The 26,191-nt window shown below is 43.5% G+C and overlaps 1 protein-coding gene across 1 annotated transcript in view; it reads left to right on the forward strand.

Annotated features, from left to right (window-relative positions):
* Positions 1-26,191, forward strand: part of Csmd1 (CUB and Sushi multiple domains 1) — a 1,175,551-nt gene that overhangs the window by 545,429 nt on the left and 603,931 nt on the right. The window lies entirely within an intron of this gene.

A 26,191-nucleotide genomic window follows, 5' to 3' on the forward strand; every position in this document is an offset into this window, starting at 1 on the left:
TAAGGAAGTGAAGTTTTGTTTAATCATAGCCTAGATTTTAAAATTCATTCCATTATTACTGAAATTTGGGGGAATTCCTTCATAGTAACCAGATGATAACAAGGAAATTGGTTTCCCCTCTTGGTGTTTTTATTATTTCAATTAATAATAATAATAAACCATTAAAATGGATTAAACAGAATCTTGAGGACAAGTTTGAAAGAAAAATGGCATACGGCTGGCAAGATGTAAACCTCAGCAGCTTCCCAGAGGAGGGTGATGGAGGAGGGAAGAGAAAATTCTGTCTTTTAAACTGGCATGGATTTCCACCCCATGGCAGAGGCAGCCTTAAGGAGAGGGTGGGGGAGGGGCTTAAGAGAAAGCGAGGAGCCTAAAGTATCAGAAAGAAGGGAGCAGAATAGAAATGTGGATAGACCCAGCTTGGAGTGTAGAGACTGTGCTGGGAGCTGTAGCTTAGAGAAGGAAGACAGGGTCACTCAATAAAGGGATAATTATTTTATTTCCTTAGCATGGCTTACAGTGAACGTGCCTTTCTCAAAAGTGGTCCCTTAGCAACGCCAGTGAGGAAACCTCCCAGGGATGCTAGGTCTCCACCCAGGCCCATCTACTTAGCTAGGGGTAGTTTTCTCTTTATGGACCTTGTGCTGGCCAGCTTGGTCAACCTGGCACAAGCTAGGGTCACCAGAGAAGAGGGAGTCTCAACTGAGAAAGTGACCCCATAAGATCAGGTTATAGTTAAGCATGTAAGGCATTTTCTTAATTAGCTGTTGATGTAGGTGCAGTTGATGTGGGAGGGACCAGCCCATTGTGGGCGGGACCAGCCCATTGTGGGCGGGGCCACTTCTGGATTGGTGGTCCTGAGGAAGCCCATGGTGAGAAAGCCAGTAAGCAGCACCCATCCATGGTCTCTGCATCAGCTGCTGGCTCCAGGTTCCTGCCCTGCTGGAGTGCCCGCCTTCATTCGCTGCTTTTGATGATGAACTGTTAAATGGAAGCATAAAGGAAATCAATCTTTTCTTCCCCACTTTGTTTTTGGTCATAGTGGTTCATCACAGCAATAGTAACTCTAACGAGGATAGGCCTTTGCTTCTCCTCTACCAACCATCTGAAGTTATGACATAGTGGAAACCATCTCAACCACAGAGGCTAACAGAAAGGTGCCAGACTCGGGCTCGGCTCCCTTCAGATTGAGAGTATTGCTTGTGTTCAGATGATGCTTATATTGCTTGCAAGAGTTTTCTCTGGGGGGCTGGAGAGATGGCTCAGAGGTTAAGAGCATTGCCTGCTCTTCCAAAGGTCATGAGTTCAATTCCCAGCAACCACATGGTGGCTCACAACCATCTGTAATGGGGTCTGGTGCCCTCTTCTGACCTGCAGGCATATACACAGACAGAATATTGTATACATAATAAATAAATAAATAAATAAATAAATAAATAAATAAATAAAGAGTTTTCTCTGACCTCTGTCTTCATATTCTCCACAGTTTGGTGCTGGATGGCCAGGTTGGTGGTGGTAGTTAGAGACCTCAGTGATATCAACACAGTGATACCCTTTTCCCTGTGGACCATGTCTGTAAATTCATCACTCAACCGCTAAGAGGATTTGCCGAGCCCAGCTCTATATACCAGGGGGAATCCTCCTGTCCTGTGTGATTGGATTTGGATTTTATGTTTTCGTTTCGTGATTATGTAAGTCTCTGTGATCGCATACCATATCGTCAGCATGAATGCCTTATTTGTATTGCGTTTAAGATCCCACAGGCTGTGAAAGACGCTGTTTTAATATCCTCGAGCTAATGAGGAAAGAAACGGAGGCAAATATGCCTCGTCAATGATTCCTCCGAGCCAAAGGGAGGCAAATGATATCACACAGCTTTTCCTGAAAGAGACTTCTGCAACTCTGGTAGACCCTCGGGGGAGAATCATCAGCTTGATAAAGGGTATTGATGACAATATTATTATAATGGGTCTGATGACAGTGCGGTATGGCAGTCAGTTAAAGCTGACAATTTAACAGTGTCACTTTCTGCGTGTGTGTGTGTGTGTGTGTGTGTGCGTGTGTGTGTGTGTGTGTTTGAGGCCAGCTTCAAGAATCTTCCTCCTTTTCTGCAGTCCTTTTTTCATACAGTCTGTGGTGAAGCTGGAAATTGGCAATTTCGTTCAGTCCAACTTAGAAGAATACACCTGTCTTGCACGGTCCCTGCCCCTGGGGTTACAAGCACACACACCCACAGCTGGCTTGTACGGGAGTGCTGGAGATCTGAACTCAGTTCTTTCCACTTGCACAGCAAACATTTCACCCACACAGCCATCTGTCTGGCTCTTCACCAGTATTTTACTCTTTCTGTACGTCCCAGCTGGGTAGGACCATTGATTGCCTCTTTCATTTGGATGCTTACAAAGTAATTTCTGGTCCTCATGGAGAGGTCTTTCCAGCTCATTCCAGCTCAGAGGGCTCTGGGTTACATGTCTGAATTACACGGTGTCTTTAGCAATAGGAACTCACTTTCCATCTTTGAGTGGTAACCAATGGCAACAGCAATCTGGGAGTCTCTTAGGCCAGATCAACAAGAAAAAAGAGGATTTAATATATCTGGTATTGGGGATTTCATTAAGTGATCTTTGGATTTTGAAAGGAGCACCATTTGCCCATTTTCTAAAGCAAATTTTTCAATAATTTGTTTGAACATGTTTCTCCAATACAAGTTTTCATTCTTAGCCTGCAGTGCTTCAGAAGGCTTAGCCTTGTGGAGTCACCATGACCTTCATCCTTGGGTCTGTAGATGCTCTTGATTTGGTCCAAGAGAGTAGGCAGAATCTGAAACCCATCTTCATTTTTGGGAGATGAATTCCTAGAATGACTATTTTCAGACATCAATAATACACACAATGTAAAGAGGTTTTGTTTCTTTTTCTCATGGGAATCATGTTATTTCTGAACCAATGTTAACTAATCTATGGGCTTGGCATTGGAGCCACTCCCTGGGGCATATCTAACCAGAAGTGTTCTGGTAATCTACCCCAATCCATAAAATCCTCTGTGTTCCGAGAGTAGGCATTCCTCAGTGCCGTGTACCAATCCCAGTGTATAAGGTGTAAGCTCCATTTCACATAGGACTCACCTGAAGTGCTCATCTTACAAAAGTGCATCTCCACCTTGTACTGACATCCAGGCTACCTGGGGCAAGAGCCATGTTGTTAATTCTGATCCAGCTTTCCACAGAGAAACCTGAGATCCTGTAGAGCTCAGAAGTTGAAACCATGGCACTCCCTGAAAGAATAGCCTCTGTGAAGCACTACATTGTAGTAGATGACCTTTGAATGTGTGAGCTGTGAATTAATAATTATGAATAATCAAGTAGACCAATTGGGAAGAAACACAAAATCTTAAACTATACATTTTTCTGTATAAAACACAACATTAATAATTGCCATGGATTGCTTTCTGTAACTTTGCCAATGAAACATGTTTGTATTTCAGAAGCAAAAGCCCTGGTATTCACACTAGATGTGCTTAGGGTCCTTGGGGAACATATTTGTCTCACAAGGAAGGATACAGCACTAATAATCCTGATTTTCTGTTTTCTTTCTGTTGTAATTTAAATCATGTGGATCTATAATACATTAACCCCAGAGACAATATACAGTGCAGCTGCAGAGTGTCCCATGTCACAAATAAGACTCCACCCTGTGTGCCACATCAACACTTCTGACTCCAATTATTATTATTCATGATAATAAAACAGTACACAAGTTAATATCACAAAACACAATGTCACGATTCTGTGTTATAACCCACAATTGTAACTTAAAAATCAATTTTTTTAAATTAAAGCAATTTCTTTATATAGGAACTATTACTGGCACCTGTGAATGTGTATGACTTTGAGATGAAGTCAATGTGAGTGGTTCATAATCTATGTCTGGTGGGCAGACAGATGTCTTGACACAACGGGGATAGGATGTGGTGGTCTGAAGAAGAATGACCCCATACACCCAAAGATTTGAATGCTTAATCCCCAGTTGGTGGAACTGCTGGAGAAGGATTAGGAGGCATGGCCTCATAGAGGGAGCTATGTTACTGGTACTGGTTTTAAGATTTCAAAAGGCTCCTGTCATTCTGAGTCACTTTCTCTATCTTGTGCTTGTAGATCAAGACGTGAGCTCTCTGCTGTTCCCACCTGTGTTGTACATTTGCCCCACCATCATAGGCTCTAACCTTCTAAAGTTATAAGCCCTCACTAAATACTCTCTTTTATAAGTTTCCTTGGCCATTGGGCAGAGCCTTGGCTGTCTAATGGTGCCTGACCTGGTATGCCATCTCCAGAATGCCAGAGCTAATTGAGGTCTCAAGCGCACTCTCTGATGCTGGCTTAAACCCAATAGGAGAGTCACCATGGAGTCTCCCCATCCCATCCTCGATCATTATGAAACGTGTGCTATCATATAGTGAACATTTATGTGCTAGCAACCCACTGTAATTCTAGGATTTATATGACAAGTGTGCAAATAAAGTTCTTTTTGAATAGAACCAGGGCAAATCCTTGCTAGGGAATCTAAATCACGGTGCCTAAGTATTTAACAGCCACGTGAACTTCTAATTGACACTGGAAGCAAAGGGTGATCCCTCTGCAGTTCAGGTTAATCAGGAAAGAAGTGTCCATGGTGAGAGATAGGAAGGAGGACTTGGGCCCTTTCCAATCAGTGTCTCCTCTCCGCTAACACTGCAGACTTATCAGGCCAGAGCACTGAGCATGTATTGCCCTGTAAACAGCCCCATGCAGACAACAAATCGATAAAAAGCAGAAACCTACTTTGGGTGCATTCAGGGAAAGTGGAAATGCCTTCGACAAAATTTTAAGAAGATAAATTGGACCGATGTCGCCAGTTGTAAGACTAAGGGCTTGGGGTAGTAAAACTGCATTTACTTTTATTAAGTGGATAGAAATGTATGCCGCTGTTTAGGAAGGTCAGAAAGAAATCATAGAGGTGCTCCTAGCACCACGTAATACCCGGTTGCCGCAAGAAGTGGACTGAATACATGGCTACATTTCCCAGGCATGGGAATAGAATCAAATCAATGTCACACACACAGGAAAAAAAGGGTAGCTGCCTGTCTTGGTTCCAAAACATTTTCAATTTTCAGCTAGTTATAAAAACGGAATTTTATAAAAACATTGATCAACCTTTTTTCGTTATTGTCCACGATGAGAACTGAAGTGTTATCTTGGTTAGCATAGATTGCTGGAAGATTTTCTTAAGCCTAATGGTCCTACAATTTGAGGACCTTCTAAAAATATATAAATAACACAGTGGTTATGAAAACCATTTTAGATAAAAATAGGTCACAATAAATCACTCATATTTAAAGATCTTAAAATAAAAATCTTTAGAAACACATTGTGTAAGCTCTATTAGCAGATATGTAAGAAGAATTGAAACTGTCTCTTCATAATACCTTTGACATTCCCTGTAACTTGGTCCCCTACATCCCTATGAGACGATGGCTTCACTGTACCTTTTCCGGAGACAATAATCAGGTCATTGTGGCTTTCCCCAGAATCCATGAGCAAGCCTGTTTAACCGTGCCACTGTTATTGACAAGGCCTTTCCAGGGTGACGTCTGAATGAGGATCGGGATGCCTCGTGTATTTTTGGCTCTCTCATCAGGCGTTGGAGCTCATTTCACGGAGCAGTCGCTGGCTCTGCCCGCCAGCTCTCTCCATCCCCACTCCCGCCCAGAACACAGTCTCCCACACTGACGCCTCTGACTTTAAACATGAGCATCTACATTGTGTTCAGTCTGCAAGCAGTCCATGTGACCTCTTCTGCCATGATGAGGGCAACTTGCTGCGCATAGAAATGATGGAAGACAAGACCACACACACACACACACACACACACACACACACACACATTTGCCCCTTTGTTTCAGGCTCAAAAATTGTACTACTTGCCAAGAAAAAGTAGTGAATTCTGACAGAAGAAAATTCATGCTGCTGAGGGAACGTTAGTCAGTTGTGTTAAAAGTCTGTACTTTTATCCTTATCTTTTTTTTTCTCTCTCACAAAAATTTCCCCAAGATAAACTTTTGCAGAATTGAGCAATATTTTGTGGAGCGGGCTCTAAAGCTAAAACCTCATGCATTCTAAGAACCACACCCTTAGGCTCCTAGGTGATGTAGCCTAGAACATAATTCCTCCTTGTGCCTTCTTCTCTAAGAGGTCTGTTTGGACAGTTTCCCTTACCCATGACTGTGGTAAGCCACGGGGAGCAACTAGATAGGCCACGGAACGTCCAGGGGTCTGAGTAAATGCCAGACCTCAGAGCTTTGGCTTAATGGTATGAAATGGAGCTTATGTGTTGGGAACAGACTGAATTCATTCCTCATCTTGGGCTGTTTCTTTCCTTTTTGAATATTACCTTGTAGGGAACATTGTCTTCATTGGCTAAGCACAAAGAAGGAACAATGTCCATATATGTTCTAACGCTTTCCCTGATCTGTTCAGCCTGTGAGTTAGCTAACTTTCCCAGTAATATTCAGGTACTTCAGAGCTTTGACATTGTGGTACTTCAGAGATGGTCAGTTTTACGAGTAATGGGCCTTTGCGAAGCAACATTGTGTTGATTTGCAAGGGGAAGTAAAGATTGCAGAAGTAAGTGATATGCCCATGTCTCACAGTAGTTGATTTAGAGAAATTGAGCTGACCAAGCCAAAGAGGCAAGGAGCAATGAGAAAAGGCTCTGGATTCCAGAACTGGGGAGATCTGGTTCAGCACCCCGGTTCACTATGCCACAGACTTCAAATTGCTAACCCGCGAAGTAGCCATTCCTCCATCTGCCACAAATGTGTCTTAAGAGTCATATGACATCCACATTCCAGTGACATCTATAAAATATTTCCTCATGTTGTCGGGCCTACAACTCCAGTCATTTGGAAGGCTGGAGTAGGCAAACCACAAGACCAAGTAACTTTGATCTTGTTTTCAAAATATTTAAATATGGGGCTGGAGGTAACTCAGAGGTTACGAGTGTGTACTGCTCTCCTGAGGACCCAGGCTCAGGGCCCACATTTGGTAGCTCAGACCTCCAGCTGCAGCAGATCTGATGCCCCTGGCCTCTTTGGGCACCTGCACTGCCATGCACACACCTCCACACGCATACAAATCAAAACAATAACAACGGATGCTTGAAAATTTGTAAATGCTTTCCCTGTACTCAACACATGCCCTTACTCGGAATAAAAACTTTAGCTTATACATTTATTGGCTGTTAAGCTTTATAACCAATGCAATACACAAACAACATAGTGCCTGACTCACTGCAAGCTTCTAAGAACAAAGCTCTCCAACATGTAGACACGAGACACCCTGTGCATGTGTGTGCTAAATTTCCCATCTTATTGTTTTAATATGATAGTCTCACAGTGGTTTTGTGTGGTGCTGCTATGTAAACTCACAGCATTCAGGAGGCTCTGCTAGGTGGTTTCTGATATTGAGGCCAGTGTGTGCTATGTGGTGAAGCCCGGTCTAAAAACAACTAAACACAACCCTGAACAACAATCACAGAAAAGAGTATTCATCTAGAGTCACAGTTAAACTTTGGGATTGAAGATCAGCTTGGACTCTTTGGTATGCGGAATGGACCAGGCCCTACTTTCCTGTAACTGTTATGAAATTCCTATTCATTCTGTTTTGTTCAGGGAGAGGTAATTTTTATTTCCAGGTTTTGTATCTCGTCGCAGTGATAAGTGTTGGGTTAGGACTAAACATTCAAGTCTGAATCTGAAGAGATCTGAGCCACTGTTCACTGTTCACTGTTCTGCCTGTTCACAGGCAGAAGCTGTCAGTGCTTTCCAGAGCCCAGGTGATATCAGTTCCCAGAACCCACCCAGATCAGGAGAGGTTCCAGGTTGATTCTGAGTAAGGGAGCATGTGACATGCTGCACACATGCCCAGCTGAAACTCAGGTCACTCTGTGCTGCACGCCAACACGAGGACTTGAAAGGATGCAGTCTCCAACTTAGACTCCTGGCCTCCAGAAATGTAGGAACCGTTCCATGTTGTTTGTTTAATCCATGTGTGTCACTATGTTGTTGCAACCATATCTACCATAGCCTTTTGCATGAAGTCCTTTTGGAGCTTTGTCTCAGATGCTCCTGAGACAGTGTTTCTCAACCTGCGGCTTGTGACCCCTTTGGGGATCAAAGGACTCCTTCACAGGAGTCACCTGTCAGATATCCTGCATATCAGATATTTACAATTCATAAAAGTAACAAAATTATAGTTATGAAGTATCAATGAAAATAATTTTATGATTGGGGGTCACCACAATATGAGCAACTGTCTTAAATTATCATAGCATTAGGGAGGTTGAGACCCACTATCCTGATAGCTGCCTATCCTTCTTAAGCCCTCCCTCCTAGACATGTATGTGCACCCCACCCAACACATACCCCAACTGACTCTTAAGTCTCTCCTAGATCCCCAGGTTCTCAAAGAAAGCAGGTACGGTGCTCAACATTATCTGCTCAGTGAAGAGACCTACAACCAGGATACCCTGATGCTGAGACCATCTCGACTGGCAGGCAAAACACCTTCCAAGTAGTCCACATGCCATTGGTGTGCATGGAATTAATGTGCAACTCCCCATTATGGGTTAGGTTTTTCAAGTAGATTAAGTTTAGCAACTAGGAAAATGTCAGATGTTTCTTTGCAGTTTGGATCAATAACAGTATTTCTTGTTGTTATTGAGAGTAAAATTGAGTCCCCCTTAAGGATTCAAAATACCATAAAAAGAAAGTTATTGTCCAAATAGCTGATGATAAATGATGACAGTACGTTTTCAACATCATATAATTTTTCCTAAAATAAAGCCTCGAAAGATGCAATGGTAATTTATCAATTTGGAAATTAGCTCAGGAATACTTTTGAGCTTCGCTAATGCCTCACTATGAGAACAAGGCAAGGTTGCAGGAATGTCAGAACTCAAAAGGGATGGGAAGGCAGCTGCAATTGTATTTCATCTGCTTTTGGAGCTTAAAGAGACATTGTTAATTGTTAAGACATCTTAACACCTGAAGCCCCATGAGTGCCAAGCCCAGACTGTGTAGAGAACCACAGGTGGATCACAGTCACCAGACCCTCCTTCCTTGGAGCTGAGTGGAATCACATTCTAATGAACTTCATAGATACTGTCAGATTTTTAAGAGTCTGCTTCTTATTGGCAAAACTTAAAAGCAAAATCTAACCAAATTTGTTTTAATATCATAAAACTTGACTGTGACATCTTTTCCTTGAATCTAAATACTGGCACCTTTTGGTGATACCATGTCTAGAAAACAACTTTTCAATGTAATTGATTTCTGATGTAATTGATATTTCATTTTAATTGATTATTTCTTAAAAACAAACTTTGGGAAATTTCATCTTCAATGATCTTTGTTTCATTTATAAGCTGATTTTTTTATTTATGAGTTATTGAAAATAAGACTTGTAAGATGCAGCCTGTTAGTCTTTGATGATCAGAAGATAAAATATGCAGAGGGCCTTAGCTCAGGTAGGATACTAAGAAGACTTTGAGCATGGCAGTTGCTTGGGTTTGTAATAAAATAGGCCAACTTTAATTTGCATAGAATGGAATTGAAAGAAGGCGATCATTCATTTAAGCAGAATGCTGTCAGCAACATTGACACCAATGGCATCAAAGTAAGAGCTTACCTGTGATAAAAATCCCCATCAATGCTGGCAACCATTGAAAGGACATATTCAATATTATGAAATTATTGAATATTATGGCACAGGTGCTTCTTTGACAAACCACCCCAGCCTCCGCTCCATTGGAAAAGGACATGCGACAGTTCTGCCGATTATCCTGGAGGCGGGGACGGGATTGGGTATCCAGCTCACAAAACTATCTTCATCCCGGCAGCCTCTCTGTCTCTCTCAGTGCACAACAGCATCAATACTCAACAGGAGAGAGCACTTGACCTTGCCTGTATCACAAAGATCTTGTTAGAATATGCAGCTGGGCCATTATCAGCTCAGCTTTCTCCAGCTGGTACTCCATCCGAGGAGAGGCATGGCAAGGGCAGAGGGGGCTCGCTTTAGCTCTTTGTCTTTCCTCTGAACTTGCAGATGATGACCGCCTCTGTGCACACCCTTTAATTATGTATTCTGCACAGGAACCATGCATTAAGGTGAAAAGAGAATGAGCCCCTCCATCAGCCTTGTTATGGCTCATCCCAATGTGAGTCACCAGCCCTGTACTCTTGGGTAACATTCTCCAATAAGGCCGTATTAACTAGAGCTCTTGTACCAGTGTGTTTGGTGTCATTTGGCTTAGTAGCCTAAATATAGCTTCAGCTTAAAGGTTTCAGGTTAGCCATGATTCAGCTTGTGTCTAATGGCAAGTATTCCGTGCAAAAGTACTTGTTATCCAGGGTACCTCATGTAGACGAAGTATCATTTGTTTTTAATGACATGATGCTTTAGGACAGTGATGGCTACTTACTACAGTTCTGTCTTGTCTTTTTTCTCCACTAATTTCTATGCTAGACTTTGGACTCTAACAATCAAATTCCCAACAAGTATGGGTCTCATTTAAGTATGTACTGACCTTAAGAGGACGATTCTGGAGGAAGGAGCAATATTTCCATGGTTGACAACACTCGCTGTTCTTGAAAGAGTAAGAGTTCAGTTGTCAGCACCCAAATCAGACAGCTCATAACCACCTCTAACTGCAGTCCCAGAGGGTCCAACACCTCCAGGGGTACCCGACTCATACATATACCCCTACACACACACACACACACACACACACACACACACACACACACACACAATTAAAAATAAGAAGAGGATTACTTTCAAAATCCTAAGTTTGCTCGCCTGGGTTATTTTCATTTATCCGACTCACATAGAAATACGAAGGAGAATATAATTGACTCTTCTGCTCCTTCCTGGCATGAATGAAGAAATTAACCACATAGAAACAGACTTTCTCCTAAGCCACAACCTGCTAACGTGCAGAGGCACCATGAAGATGAGAACGTTCTGACTGGTAAGCCATTGCTTTCTGCTCTAGCTGTGGTTGCCACATACCTCAGTCACAGATGCACATAACCACAGATGGTTCTAGAATGGTGTTCTGGCCCCCGTGCTGGAGGCTCTCTTAAAAGCTTTAAGACATGGTTTCCATGCCCTCACCAACAGAAGTTCTTATCTAATTGGTTAGGCAAAAATCTAAGCCTTGGTGTTAGTGAGCAAATGATTTTAGCAGACAACTGGAAGTGCTATAATCCAGAACCAACAGATCCCAACTGTGAGAATATATTCCACAGTTGTGTATGTGTATATGTGTGTGTGAGTATGCGTGTGTGAGTGTGTGTGTGATGTGTGTGTGAGTCAGTGTATGTGTGAGAGTCAGCGTGTGTGAGAGCGAGTGTGTGTGTATGTGTGTGTGAGTGTGTGTGAGTGAATGTGTGTGTGTGTGTGTGTGTGTGTGTGTGTGATAACACAAAACATCACATTTTGTAACCAGTTGTCGAGTCTTCTGGACCTAGTCTGTGAACTTCCTCTGCCTGTGTCTTCACTGCCTCTCCCTGTAGGATGGAGGAGCTCCAGATCCTTGGCTAAATGCTTGTTGGATGACTGCATCCCAAGCTTCAGTACTGAGCAGCCAATGAGGCCAGAGATTTTTCAGTCAGTTTTGGACATCAATCTCTTACCCAAACTTCTATCCAAAAATACCCTTCATTTCTTTAAGTCCAGGTCTTCTACAGAGAGTGTGGAGGAAGCTGGTTGCCTCAAAGTACTATGGGAGGGGTTGTTAGTGAATATCAAACATATCTAACAAGTGGCCTTAATCAGTATCATTAGTAGGAGTCAGCATGCTAAATCCTTGGGCAGAACGGGTCCCACTAAGGACAGCTGCATCTACTTGCTAGGGTATTGCCTGCGTCTTACTGTTTGACCTCCCTAGCATTTCTGAAGAGCATCCAGACTGTGTGTGGCCTACCTCCCTATTTCTCATCTGTCCTGCCAGGACAAGGCTGCTGAATGGATTAATATTCTAGGTCATTGTAATCATGGCCAGAAGAACACAAGTAACTATGTTGCTTTAGACAAATACGAATAACATAAATGATAAGAATGATCTCCCTGGTGAGATTAAGGCTCCAAGTAATACAGCTACAACAGACCTCAAACATATTCTGAAACACCAACCAAAGAATACAGAGCTATACAAAGTAGCCAGGAAGAAACTGTTCCATTCCAATAGTGGGAGCCTCAGAAAGTCAGCTTCGAAATGCAAATGAGCTTCATCCCCACTCCTACTTCCCATAAATGACAGAAGAAGGTGGGGGTGTGCTTGGAGCTTCATGAGCTCATGCATGGCTATCTGTGCTTAAGAAAGATGGAGTTAGAACCAGGAGAGAGTTGGTAAGGAGCAGAGTCATTAGTAGTTGGACCTCTGACCATCTAAGCAGCAGACGTTCATTCCAGCAAATTCCCATCTGGCTCCATATTCTCATTGCACTGATCCACGATGCAGCTGTCCTTTCTTCTTAATCCTCTGGGAGAGATGATGATCATCTAGCTATATTTTCAGTAGAAATGTGTACTGGAGCTTTCGGCTGACATAATTTATAGGACCCTGCTGTCAACTATTGTCCTTACAATGACTGCTTTGGCAGCTCTACGCTTCTACACTTTCATTTGACAACAGACATGCCACCAAGCACACCAGTAAATGACGATAAATGCCTGCGAAGATCAGACTGATTCTACATCACACACCTGTTAAAGTCCCCATGGCTTTTCCAGTGAATTCTGTAGAATAAACGGCCTCCTCCGGAGAATCATCTGTATATTCCTTGGACATGCCTCCTAACTGTTTTGCGACAGGGTTCCGGCGTTCCGCGTTGCTCGTCTCCTCATTGAACTCCCTCCTGTGTGAACTCAGATAATCCCAGAATGCCATATACCTTTTATGTTCGAAGACTTTAAAATGTCACATGTGCTCTTCCTGCCTCGTCTTCTTTCATCCAGTGCACCAGCAGGTGCTCTGAGCTCAGAGTTCTCAACGTAATATAAATATTCCTTCCCCACTTCTCTGTGGCTCTTGTCTTAATCCAAACAGTTTGGAGCACTTGTCTGCCTCCTGGCCTTCTCCCCACTCCGCTACTCCGTAGCATGTTTCCCAGTACCACTCATTTGTTTGTCTCCTTGCTAACTCTCAAAGTCCTTCGGCGATTTGGTCCCTATGAGACTTAGTCTGATCTTAGACGGATCCTCCTATATATAGGAAGGCTAACCTAGAATTGGATTCTTTTTGGAATTTGTCCTATGGGCAAGTTGTCACCTTCAGGGCTCCCTTGAAGCAAAGGTTCAGTTTAAATAGTCCCCTGTGTGGTCCCTTTCTCTCTGCCAACATATCCTACCACCCATGGGAACGTTGTGTTCTTGCTTCTGTAGTGTCTGCTGCTGTCTATGCATAACAGCTGCTGTGGAAGAGGCTGTGGGGGTTGCGGATCACCAAGGAGAAGGAGCCGGTTCCTTGGGAAGCCCGTTCTTCCAAGCTAAGCTACAGAGTAAATTGCCCCTGTGGGGATTAAACTGTTGATGGTGTTTCTAAGAAGCCCCCCTTAGGAGATGCAGCAAAGCTTGACACATAAGGGGCTTCTTTCCTGTCTTCAGCAGAAATAAACGAAGAGCTGACACTTAATTTACACAGCCAAGTCCGCAAAAGGCATGAGGTCTGTGTTTTCTGATGTCTCAGGGTGACCCGGGAAGGAAGCCTGCAATCATGGTAGGAACTAGAGGAAGGCATGTGATATAGATTCCCTATGAAGATGATTTCTCTAAGCCACACTGTGGATACAATGTAAGCCATCTGTAGTCCCAGCAGACAGGATTGGCTCTCTGTCCCAGGTGGCCAAGGACCTCTGTTATTTTAGGAATAAATGAATCTATCTTCATCCTTTTCTAATTTGTAGGACCGTGAGGGTGGTCTGTGGACTGAGCATGGGACAGGTGCACTCATAGAAGGAAGAGTGGCCGAATGCCACTCCCAGGGAGGTAGACAATCCTGAGTGCAAGCAGGAAGGACCTTGGCCACAGGGAGTTTGCAGTATGGGAAAGAGACCTGGCACGCTGTGCTAAGGAGGCTGGCTGCAGCCATACCCTGCTTCTGAACACACTCAACTCACAGAAGTGCTTCTAGAAGAGTACAGATTATCTCCTGGCCAGATCTATTTGTGCCCAAGATCATTAGCTGCCTATCCTCATTCTATTTCAAATGAATGTTGTCTGCCTTCCTAACACACAGAGCTGCCAAGTTCCCATTAGACTCCAGCCGCACAAGCCTAGGTAGGTGTCCATGCATGCACCAGCTACATCACAATTGCTCAGACTTCTCCTGCTTTCTCTGATTCCCTAATGGTGAAAGCAAAGCCTCTGACATTGGAAGGAGAGATAGGTGATGGAGAATGGGAGGAATAAAGCTCGCAGTAAATGAATTGCAAATGAGCATATGCAGGAGACTCAATGTGAAGCTGATATATTTCCATCAGAGCCTACCAGGAGGTTCTATAATAGGAAATCTGGGTCCTTAGAAACCACTGTCTAAGTGACCAGACTCTGCTGCCTGTGAGGTCACCTGGGACACATTTCACCTGCCTGTCCAGAGCTTTGCATGTTCAGAACAGGTTGGGAAGAGCTTGTTAACCAGGCGGTAGAGAAGGTTGCAAGGAAAGGTGAAGAAGCAGCTGAGAGGGGGGCATCTTGCCAACACCGTGCCTGGCTCTGTGCCTGGGCTGCAGAATTGAAAATGAACACTGGAGCAATTGGGGGAACCTAAGACACACTTTCAGCGTCCAGGTGTGTGTGTGTGTGTGTGTGTGTGTGTGTGTGTGTGTGTGTGTGTGAGGTGGGGGGGGCAGGAGGAAGGGATAGAGAGAGAGAGAAGCCTGTCCCATACTTTAACTGTACATTTCTTGAGATTAGGCACAAGGATGCAAGGGACCTTAGTTCTTTGTCTTTAAAACTAGACACCACTTATTTTTTTTTGTAAGGAAGAAACTCACATTCTTGTATTAATTGTAGAGCCATAATAAGCCTCATAGTTAAAATATGAGGATCATATTCAAATTCTCCACCAGCCACTACCTTTCCACCACAGTTCTCAGATATTAAAACTGTGGATTTCAAAAGCAATCATTTAAAGGACAAGTTTGCATGAAAAGGAATTACTGCTGAGTGCACAACAACCAGATGTATTTTGTCAAGTATAAAGAACTGTGAGCAGTCAGGCAGTGGTGGCGCACGCCTTTAATCCCAGCGCTCAGAAGCAGAGGCAGGTGGAGCTCTGTGAGTTCGAGGCCAGCCTGGTCTACAAGAGCAAGTTCCAGGACAGGCTCCAAAGCTACACAGAGAAACCCTGTCTTGAAAAACTAACCAAACAACAACAACAAAAGCTATGAGCATTAAGGGCTATGTAAGCATGCGAGCAAGTGATAGGGATACCATGATAAATACACACAGCAGTGAATAGTGGAATTAGAGGGGGTTCAGGTCCTGATCCAGCAGGATGGACGACGTGAGAACTTGAGAGATGTGGCATGAGAACCCTCAACATTCCATATTAGTGTACACACAGAGAGGACATAGAGTGGCTGGTCTTTGGGATTCCTCAGGTTTGAGCTGTGTGAACGCTTTGAGGTAGGAGTTTAACAAAGGTTGGAACAGTGTTTCTCATCATCTGAAAACTGCAGTCTAGAATCAGTGTGGTTATGATAATCAAGAGTATTTTTTAGGACACCTATGCGAGGCCCCTGTAGGCCTTGCAAGTTTGTGCTCCCATCTTGATTCTCAATACTGATATCAGGGTTGAGAGAAGGGAAGCAGAAATTATTAGAAGGTCTCAGTGGCTGGAGAGACCGAAGAAGGTGGGAAAATCCCATTAGCACCTGCTGTCCTTAACACCCTGTTGTTCAAAGCATGTTTACACGGATCAGCAAGGCCCTTGTGTGAAAGAAAGTGCACAGTTTTAATTTTTAAAAACACTAACCTTGTTTGTCAAAAGTATTAGCTTTGTGGGACTGTTTTGTCTCAGGACTGTGGCTACAGGCACTGGCGGTGTTCTCTTCTGCCTTCTTCATTTTGACCGCAGTTTTAGGTGAAGAAAATGAGGAGTTAATTGACATAGTTTTCCTATATCTAAAATGTTTCTATTTATAATTATACCATACTTTCTAACTTAATTTTACTATTGATAAAGCGCTGGTTAGCTTTCATCAACTTGACACAAACTGGGTTTATCTGGGAAGAGGCAGCCTCAACAGAAAAAGTATCTCCATGTCCTGTAGGCAGCTTGCAGTGCATTCTCTTGACCGATGACTAATGTGGGAGAGACCAGCCCACTGTGGGTAGTGTTACCACCGAGCAGGTGGTCCTGGGTTCTATAAGAAAGCAGGCTGAGTAAGTCATGGGGAGCAAGCCAGTAAACAGCACCCCTCCGTCTCCTCTGCTTTGGTTCCTGCCTCGGGGTCTTTGTTTGACTGACCTCGGTGATAGACTGTAATAGGGATGTATGCGTTGAATAAACCCTTCCCCCCCAAGCTGTTTTTGGTCCGTGTTTTATCAGTTAGGTAGAGTCACTAATATAAGTAATAAGACAGTTGCTGTGCCTAAAGTCCTGCAAAGCTTCTTTCAGGGAACTAGACAGTGCAGTCCATAGTAGCGACCATCAGTAGCAGAACCAGGGATGGAGACTGTACCTGTTGTGTTCCTGTATCCTCAAAGGTCACGAGAGTGCTTGACCCCTCTCGGGACTCCCCGAGTTCTGTTGACGAAGCAAAGACCTGAAGGAATGATCAGAGCATCCTCTGTGTCCCCTGAGAATCTGCCTTCTTGCCCCCTTCCTACTTTGCCCTCCTTGGTTCCTCATCTCTCTCTTCCCGCCTCCTACCACTTGTATCCTTCTCCTCTGGCTTCCCCTGTCTCTTTAAATCTATGCTCCCAGGACTTGTGATTAACCTCCCAACTTATGCAGGACCACACAGGGTATCCAGGGATCATGGAAATGTGCTTGTTCGGAGACTAGGCTATATGACTTATTTCCTCTGGCAACTGGAGAGGGAAAAGCCCTGTGAAACTCAAATTCTGACATTGAGATACACGACAAGAGCTAGGGAAACAGTGTGAAGGTAAGGTACTTGATCACTATGCACAGAGCTCTGTAATATGTGTGTGTGTGTATTCATATATGTATATAGGTATGTATGTATATAAATATATATACATACTTATATGTGTGTATGTATATGCATATGTATATACCAAAAAAGAAGATGATGCTGAAAATACCAAGAATGTGTGGATCTTAAGGCAACAACTTGTTTTGATTCTGATGAGAGAGTTCTAAAAGAAGGCTTTGAAATGTTAGAGGCAATTGAGCATCCATCCCAGAACAAGACAAGGAAAGCAGTAGAGGGGATTCCAGAGGAGGGAACGTGAAGCTACCCAGATGGATGAACTGTGAAGACCAGTGAGGTCTTCAGGTAGAAGACAACGAGACCCTGAGGAGTATGAATTTGGCCCGACCTGGGGCAGTGAGGCACCCCAGTCTCTATGGTAGATGCTCCCCGCCTCACACGGCAGCTGGTAGAGGTGGAGACATGTCATGAGTTTGAAGAATTAGAAAAGCCTGCTATGATGTAGTATGAGTGAATACAATATAGAATTTGATTAAGTCACAGTGGAGTAATTTAAAACTTGAAAAGCAAGCATTGTAATTTTGACTGATTACAAAGAGATGTAGAAAAATGAATCCAGATCCAAATTAGGCAAACCAGAGAACCAGGTGAGATTCTAGAGATGGTGCTGGGTTAGATGCTGTTCATCACATCACCAACTCTCTCTCTCTCTGCCCTCTCTCTCTCTCTCTGCCCTCTCTCTCTGCCCTCTCTCTCTTCTCTCTCTCTCTCTCTCTCTCTCTCTCTCTCTCTCTCTCTCTCCTCTCTCACACACACAGAGGATTCTGAGTTTTCTTGAAGACTTGACTGAAGTTCTGTGTTGGGTTCACTTTCCTGTTAGTAACTTTTTTGGTTCTAGTAGGGCTTCAGATGTCAAGGTTGTCACCAGATTGCTTAGGAAGATACACTGTGGGTCACTAGCTGATGAATCCTGCCATCAGAATCTCGATCCCTTTGGTCCTATGGTATATGCAGAGGTAAGAAGACAATGCATCAGAGCTCATTCTCCTTCCATGATGTGTGTGCTGGGATTGAATGAAGATATCAGGCGTGGTGCTTCTCCACTGAGACATCTCACTGGCCCAATACAATTAATGGAATGCACAAAGATGTTCCCTGAACTACTCAGGACTGGGGTGATCATGAACATATGCACAAAGGGAGCCTGAGATCACAGTAGTCTGTAAACCAACTCTCAGGAACTGTTTCCAAGCAATTGCTGAAAAAAAGATTAGACCCCACAGTGTCTGCAGTAGGAGTGTCTGGGACCAAGGACAGCCTTTTAAGAACCTCAAAGCTATGCTCCCAAATCAATTTGCCCCCCTGTTCACACTTTCCTTGCCAGAAGCAATTGCTCCATCATGGCCATTTTCACCTTAAGTGACTCTGTCTGGCAATATGGCCAGTATTTTACTCTTACTAGGGGTTCAAAGCCTGAACCTTGACACAGCCAGGAGCAACATTCACTTGGAGCTGAGGGGTGGGTCCTTCTCCCATGTAAGGGTGCAGTGTTGCTTGCATGGGTCTATGGGCTCCTTGACATTCCTCTGGGGATTGCAGTCACATTGGGCCAGTGGCCATACTGTAAACAAATGGGTGAAGAGCTGTAGAGGCTCTGTTGATCGGCAAATATAGAAGAACTGAGCTGTGCCACCTGTAGAGACCATGCTCTCTTCCATAGCTTGAGAGAAGGTGTTGCTGTGATGTACTGGAAAAGAGGAAAAAAAGACAGAAGGCTAAGTCAGGGGCTGCAGGACATACTGTGTACAGAAACTTTAAATGTTTGCCACAACTGTTAAAATTTGTCTTGGATGAAATAACACCCTCTCATTTTGTTTGGATAGCCAGAAATAAAATCAGGTAAACAGTTCTATATAGAGACATGATTCCTAATGCCACCTGGATGGCGATGAGCTTCCAATCCTGCCAGGATTGGGTCAGTTGCTCCAGGAACTTAGTTATTCCATTGGGAATTAAATGTGGAGGGAAGTACTTCAGAAAGAGGTGGACCTTCTCTCTGAGTTCCAGTTAATCTGGTGATGGTCTAATTTGTGTTTGGCCTTCATGATATATACCATTTAGTTCATGGAGCAAACTTCAGTGATCCTAACTACATTAATTCTTGCAAAATTAAAAATAGCAATAAAATGCCTTTTTAGGTAAAAAAAAACACGCAACAGTTTACACAAAGAACCACATGGTCAATGATGCACCCACATATTTTATAATATTGTTAACTCAAGTCCACCATAGTAGTTATTTATGAATAAAATATCATGCATGATATAATTTAAATTCTATTATAGTATTCATTAGCTTAAAATCACCAACATTCAAATTTTAAAAGTGACACATAACCACTAATCAAGTTTTGACTGGTCATTTTTTTATATATAGCCAGATAGAAAATATTTTATATTGCCTTGGGCTTCTGGGCTGTGGGGTAATTTTGAAAGATTGCTGTTTCTTGACATTTTCTGAAGGCATGGGATTCTTAGAATGAATAAAATCTTCACAAAGGTATGGAGGTAGGTGGGTGGGGAGACAAAATGACAGGCAGCCAGCCGGAGAAGGCACCCTGATGATGTCAGCCCTTAGCTGCTCTCGGAAGTTGAATCTCCCCACCTGTGTTCTCTTCTCCCTCTGGTTCCAGGGTCAGTGTGAGATTTATTTGTAATCAAGGGTAAGGATGGCTCTGTGAAGCATTGCTTGTGTCAGGGTTTAGCCAACCATGGACTCTCAAAGTCCTCCTGTGACCATCTCCACTTCCTGTACTATCTGTCAGCCTGGCACGTTCATTCCCAAACCCACCTGCACTGGTTGCTTTTCTTGTGGCTGAGACCAAATACCTGTGAAGGATATTTGACTCATGGTTTGAGGGTGTGTACTCCCTTTCAGCAAGCAATATGTGAAGAAGGAAGCTGGTCCTGTCTCATCTGTAGTCAGGGAGTAGGGAGGGATGCATATTGGTGCCTACCTGGCTTTTTGCCTGTTGTCTTTTTATTTGGTCCTGAATCCTATTCCATGCCATTGTGCCATCAACATTCAAGGTGGTTTTTTCCCCACTCAAGTAAACCTCTCAGAACTACCTTGACAGACATACTCAAATATATGCCCTCACTCATTCCTTAGACCTTACTTAATCCAACCAAGTCTATAATCAAAGTGATCTATTGCATAACCCTAGACTTTATAATTCCCTTGGAGTCCTTACAAAATTTCCCCAAATCTGTTAAACTCTTGGCTCTGGAGAGAGTGTAGATTAAAACTGGTCATAGAAGGAGATGCAGAAGGTTAGGCTCAGGCAGCTTCCAAATATGAAGCTCCTCTGGCTCTCATGCCATGGAGCCAGGATGCATTAACCTCCCAGCACAGATGTGGGACAAAGTGCATGGAGTTCTTCCAAGCAGGGAAGCATGCCCAGGCTTCAGTGTCCAGAGATTATGTTGGAGCCTCATTACAGAGGCACGGCTGCTTGATTCAATGCCACGTGGTTGTTGAGCTCAAAGATTCCAGGCTCACTGATAGTACACGAACAAGCCTCTACCTCAACTCACACCGTTGACCTTTACAGCACGGCCAACCCCTACCGAGATGCGGCCAGCTCTCGGGAGACGTTTCCTGATATATCTGGAACAGACGGTTCCTTGATGAAACAAGCCCCCATGTGCTAGGACAAAGATCCCCTCCCAGGCGTTCAATCAAATCTCTGTGCTCGATGCCCATTTTTCTGCATGCCTATGGATACAGCACGGTATTATTTCTAGAGAATGTTACGTGAAATGCTGAATCCTAAGGTGCTATATATGGAGAATAAGAACTCTTAGTAGCGGACAGAGACTGCCGTGCTGAAGGAAGGAGTAGAAAGCATGGCTCGGTGGCTGCATTAGCTCAATGATTCACCTGTTGAAGACTGAGGGGGTGCTCTCGGCAGTGGAGGACTGACTCATGTGTTTGTACACAGGGTCGACCACTCTGCTCAGCGCTCTTGATTTAGTGCATGTGAGCAAGTGTGGTTTAATCCTGCGATCACGTGGACTGTGAGAAACTTCCCTTAGGCTGGACTTCAGGGGAGACGCTGGGATACCAAGAGGCTGCTTCTTTGACAGGAAGCTAATGCTGGATTTTCTGTCCAGTTCCTCTGTCTTCCTTATCTGTCACTGTCTCTCAAGCCCCTCATACCATGTGCAATTTTATCTTGTCAGGCACACACCTGATGTTCCTGGAAACTCTTGCTTCATAAGAAACAAAATTCATCCTAGAAAACACATTCCTTATTATATTCTAAGTAGAAATACACTGACATGTATATCATTCCGTTCGGTTACAACATTAAAAGTCTTAAGAAATGCGGTTTGACTCTGAACTGTTTTAGCTAGGGTAACCCAGAACAGTAGAGAAACAGGTCAAGCACCATTGTTTGACTTGTCTTGATGCTGGTACCAAAGAACTGACAAAAACAACTCATAGGAGGAAGAGGATGCTGTGGCTCACAGCATGAGAGGAGGTTGTCTGTCACAGCAGGGACAGAGGTAGCCTGCAGGTGAGGCACCAGGTCACTTCACCACGTGTCCAGTCAAGCAGTAGAGAGGTGAATACTCGTGTTCAGCTTGGCTTCTCCTGTTTATGTGGCGCCGTCCTCAGTCGCTGAAATGGCACAGCCCATGGTGAGGGTGATTCTTCCCTCCTTATTTAACCTCCTGTAGAAATCCCATCACTGACATGAAATGTATCCTAGGTAGACACAACACACACACACACACACACACACACACACACACAGATGCATACCTATTGTACATAGACAGGGAACCCACAACAGACCAAGGTCCAAGTTTGGGAACCAATAAATCTTTATTGGGGTCACTAAACAAAGGTAAATGAATGGCCGCTTCCCAGAAGGAGAACTCAAAAGCAGCTGCTTGTCCATAAAGTCCATCCCAGCACAGGTGATCCTACATCCTGTCAATTTGGAAAATTAACTATCATAATAATGAGAGCGGGACTGGAGAGATGGCTCAGGGGTTCAAAGCCCTTGCTGCTCTTCCAGAGGTGCTGAGTTCAGTTCCAAGCAACCACATGAATGCTCACAACCATCTATAATAAGATCTGGCGCCCTCTTCTGGCAGATTGCCATATTCATACTAAATAAATCTTTAAAAATTAATAATAACAAGAGTGGTGAATATTTAGAATGCATAGAGAGAAGTAGTTTCTTAAGCAGATACCATTAGCAAAACTGCCTTTTAATGGTGCGTCAATGCCCATGTCTGAGCTGGTATTCTTGTTAAGTGTGCTACTGATGTTTTCAAGTGGTTAGACTTATGTTCTAAAGATACTATCCCACCTATAACCTGTACTGGAGCAAAGATTATCAGTGCTGAGGAAGGCAGTGTTTGGGTGCATTCTAAATCGTTGTTATGAAATCGAGGTCAAGCATGAAATATCCCAACGATTTTTTTCTAAAGAGCAGACCCTTTGAAGTGATTATTCATATTCATGAAGTCCTGGGGGTATGACAGAGTTCACCCCACTCTGTAGGCTTCATTAAAAAAAGCAGAGTGTAACTTTCACTTTGAACTGTCGGTTGAGGCTGTGGCAACAGTCACTGGGTTCCAAAATTCATAGCATTGGCAAAAAAAAAAAAAAATCATGAAGAAAAACAACTCTGTATATATCCCTAGTCAAAGTCAAAGTTACAAACCAGACTATTAAAATTCAGTGTGGCAGCCATAAATTCTGTCTTCACAGAGGCAAACTTTAAAATGTGATGACCCATTTCCACAAAAATTCACGCAAGTTCCTATGAGGGGCAACTTCCTGCAGGGGGTGGACCAAACAGATCCCCTTGGAGGCGCTTGCCAAGAACCGAAGACTGGCCACTTCTCAGGGCTGTGGTTCTTCTTCTACAACTGACAGCTTCTTACTTGATGGAAAATTTAGTCATTCTGTAGACCAAGCTCTCGAATTCTCCTTACAACAAAGGGTGTCCTTTCTTCTCTGTCTCTCTGTGTCTTTCTCTTTCTCTCTCTCTCTCTCTCTCTCTCTCTCTCTCTCTCTCTCTCTCTCTCTCTCTCTCTCTCTCTCTCTCTCCCTCTCATATTTAAAGCCGATGTTAAGATTGATGGCTTTTGTAAATGAACCATCAAATAGCAAACACTTGTGTATTATGAAGAACCCAAGTACTGTGGTAAACAACACTCAGTGAGGCCCTCGAGACCAGCTCTACTGAGTGGACTCCACCTCAGCCTACCCAGAAGCCACCTGTACCCAGCAATGGACACACCAGGGTCAAAGGATAGCTTGAACTTCCCAGGGGCAACAGTCAGGCAGGTAGCCCCTGGCTGGGGGACTCAGTATCCATAGAGTAAGATTTCACTAGCCCCTGGCTGGGGGACTCAGTATCCATAGAGTAGGATTTCACTAGCCCCTGGCTGGGGGACTCAGTATCCATAGAGTAGTATTTCACATAGTTTCTACCAGACTTCTCCTGCAGTCCTGCTTCACTGCTCTTCCCAATATAGACCCAGGTCTGAAAAGCAAGGAGCTCGTTCTCACAGTATTCTTTTGAAACCCATCGAAGCAGAGGTGAGAAGGAAGGAGGTCCTTCCTACCCCCGTAATTAGAGAAATCCTCCTGATATTAGAGGCCCAGTATAATCATTACTCCATGTGTGAGTCTTTCTCCTAATGATACCACCTAGGGTGAATCAATTAATTGCTCCCTAGCAATCCCAGCACCTGGTTCGTGAACCTCATGTAATTGTCTCATCATTTTGTGCTAAATCAGTAGACAACTTGGTCTTTTTCACTTTGACCAAGAAACTCTACGTTAGTCATTTTTTAAAAAGTTCTAAATGAAGGAAAGAAAGAGGCCCTGTAGAAAGTTATCTACAGGGAGTGTGTGTGTGTGTGTGTGTGTGTGTGTTCATCACTATATGTGAATGTATAAGTGTGCAGACATTCATCCTATGTGTGTGTGTGGGGGGGGGGCCCAAGGACAGCCTTGGTTACTGACTGGTCTTCACCTCCCATCTTTTGGGGACAGGTTCTGCATATTCCAAGCAAGATGGCCCCAGAGTCCTGGGGAGTCCCTGTTTCTACCTCCCATCTCCCTGTAGGAGCTCTGGAATTACAGACACTCAACACTACACCCTTTGCTTTTATCTGGGTTCATGACATTTGAACTTGGGTTCTCACTCTTGTGTAGCAAATACTTGTATCACCGAACAAAGCCACAGCCACCAATATACATGTGTATAATTAAATTTATAAGAGGCAGTACAAAGACACATAGAAAGAAAAGGACCCATGAGATGACGCAGCAGGTAAAGGCGCCTTCCACCAAGGCTGACCCTCTACCTGCCTTCTATCCCTAGGTGATTCACACAATAGAGAAAAAAGTCAAGCTCCACAGGACTGTGCTCTGGCCTCCACATACATGTTATAGCATGTACAAACCCCCATAGATGCACAGTGCCCCTTATAGGTAAATAAAATGTAGTTTAGCAAAAGCACAAAGGAAAAGTATTATAAAGCATGGCTTCAACAAGAACACTGACCACACTTCGCACCACGGTGTCTTTGCTCTACCTGAGTGCACACACATGCTGTTTGTTTAGAAATGTGTGAGGCTGCACATAGAAATGACTATGTGTGTTTGGTGGGTGAGTGTGCTTTTCCTCCCTGAGTAACACATTCTTAACATTTTTCATGAGGATTTTATAAATAAAACACAATGCCTATAGAGTTTATTTTTTAAAGATCTTTTTTCCCTTTATACATGAGTGTATATGCAAACACACACACACGTGGATACCTGAGGAGGCCAGTAGAGGGTGCTGTATCTCTGGGAACTGAAATAACAGACTATTGTGAGTACCCAATTTGGGTGCTGGAAATTAACTCTGGTCTTCTGCAAGAGCAACACGTTCTCTAACTGCTGAGCTGTCTCTTCAGCCCCGAATTTCTTATCTTAAACTAAATTACAGTGTATTGAAGCATCCCATAGTGATAGTATTTTAGATGACATGAGTGGATTGCTTGGAAACAGCCTGGATCAGGTGGCCACTTCTTGAAGTTTGTCATCTCCAGGTCTTTCCTCTTCCTCTTTAGTCCCTTCCACTCCTTCAGTCGATTCTCCTTTGCTTCCTCTCTCTCTTCTTTTTCTCTTCCATTGTCCAGATTCAGTCTCCTAACGCCTGAAAATTTGACTGCACATTTGACCATGGGAGTACCATGGAGGTCAAGAGAAGCACAGAATGACCTGGCAGAGACCAGCAGCGAGGTTGCTCACCGAAGTCCACGATAGCCTTGTGTCTCAAAATTCCATACACCTCTAAAATGTACCAAGGAATTTTGACGCCTTCTCTTTTGAATATTCTGCAACACAAGCATTAAAGTAGCAGGAATTATAAGAATGAAAGTAACTGGAAGATATGCCATTTATCTCAAAGAAAACAGCAAAAAGATGCAGCGCTTGCTATTAATATTTAATTTTACCAAATGATTGAACTACTGTTTGGGGGCTCAATATATTGTTGTTGGGGGGTTTAAGGCTTTTTATGCCTGGAGTGTAGGCATTTGTCACCCCATGCCTTTATATTATGGAAGAAAATTTTGTTGTTTTCCCATGTACTCCTTGGTGATTACAAAAATAATTGATATCTGACAGGGAAAGAAACAAGGCAAATGTTAATGAAAAAGAGAGAGACTTTCTCTGAGAGCAAGTGAATAAGTAAGAAATGAGTCAACAAATTCAATTTACTTGCTTTTCTGTTACAACCAGATGATTTGCTCATTGAGAGGAACTGGTCACCACAGTTCGAATAGACTGAAGAGCAATTTATTAGCCTGCCTAAAACAATCTGTCAATTACTGATCCAGTGTTGAGCAGCCCACTGCCGCCTGCAGCTTTTCCTAAATGGTTCGGA

Source organism: Arvicola amphibius, chromosome 4 (assembly GCF_903992535.2).
Source record: "Arvicola amphibius chromosome 4, mArvAmp1.2, whole genome shotgun sequence".
NCBI lineage: Eukaryota > Metazoa > Chordata > Mammalia > Rodentia > Cricetidae > Arvicola > Arvicola amphibius.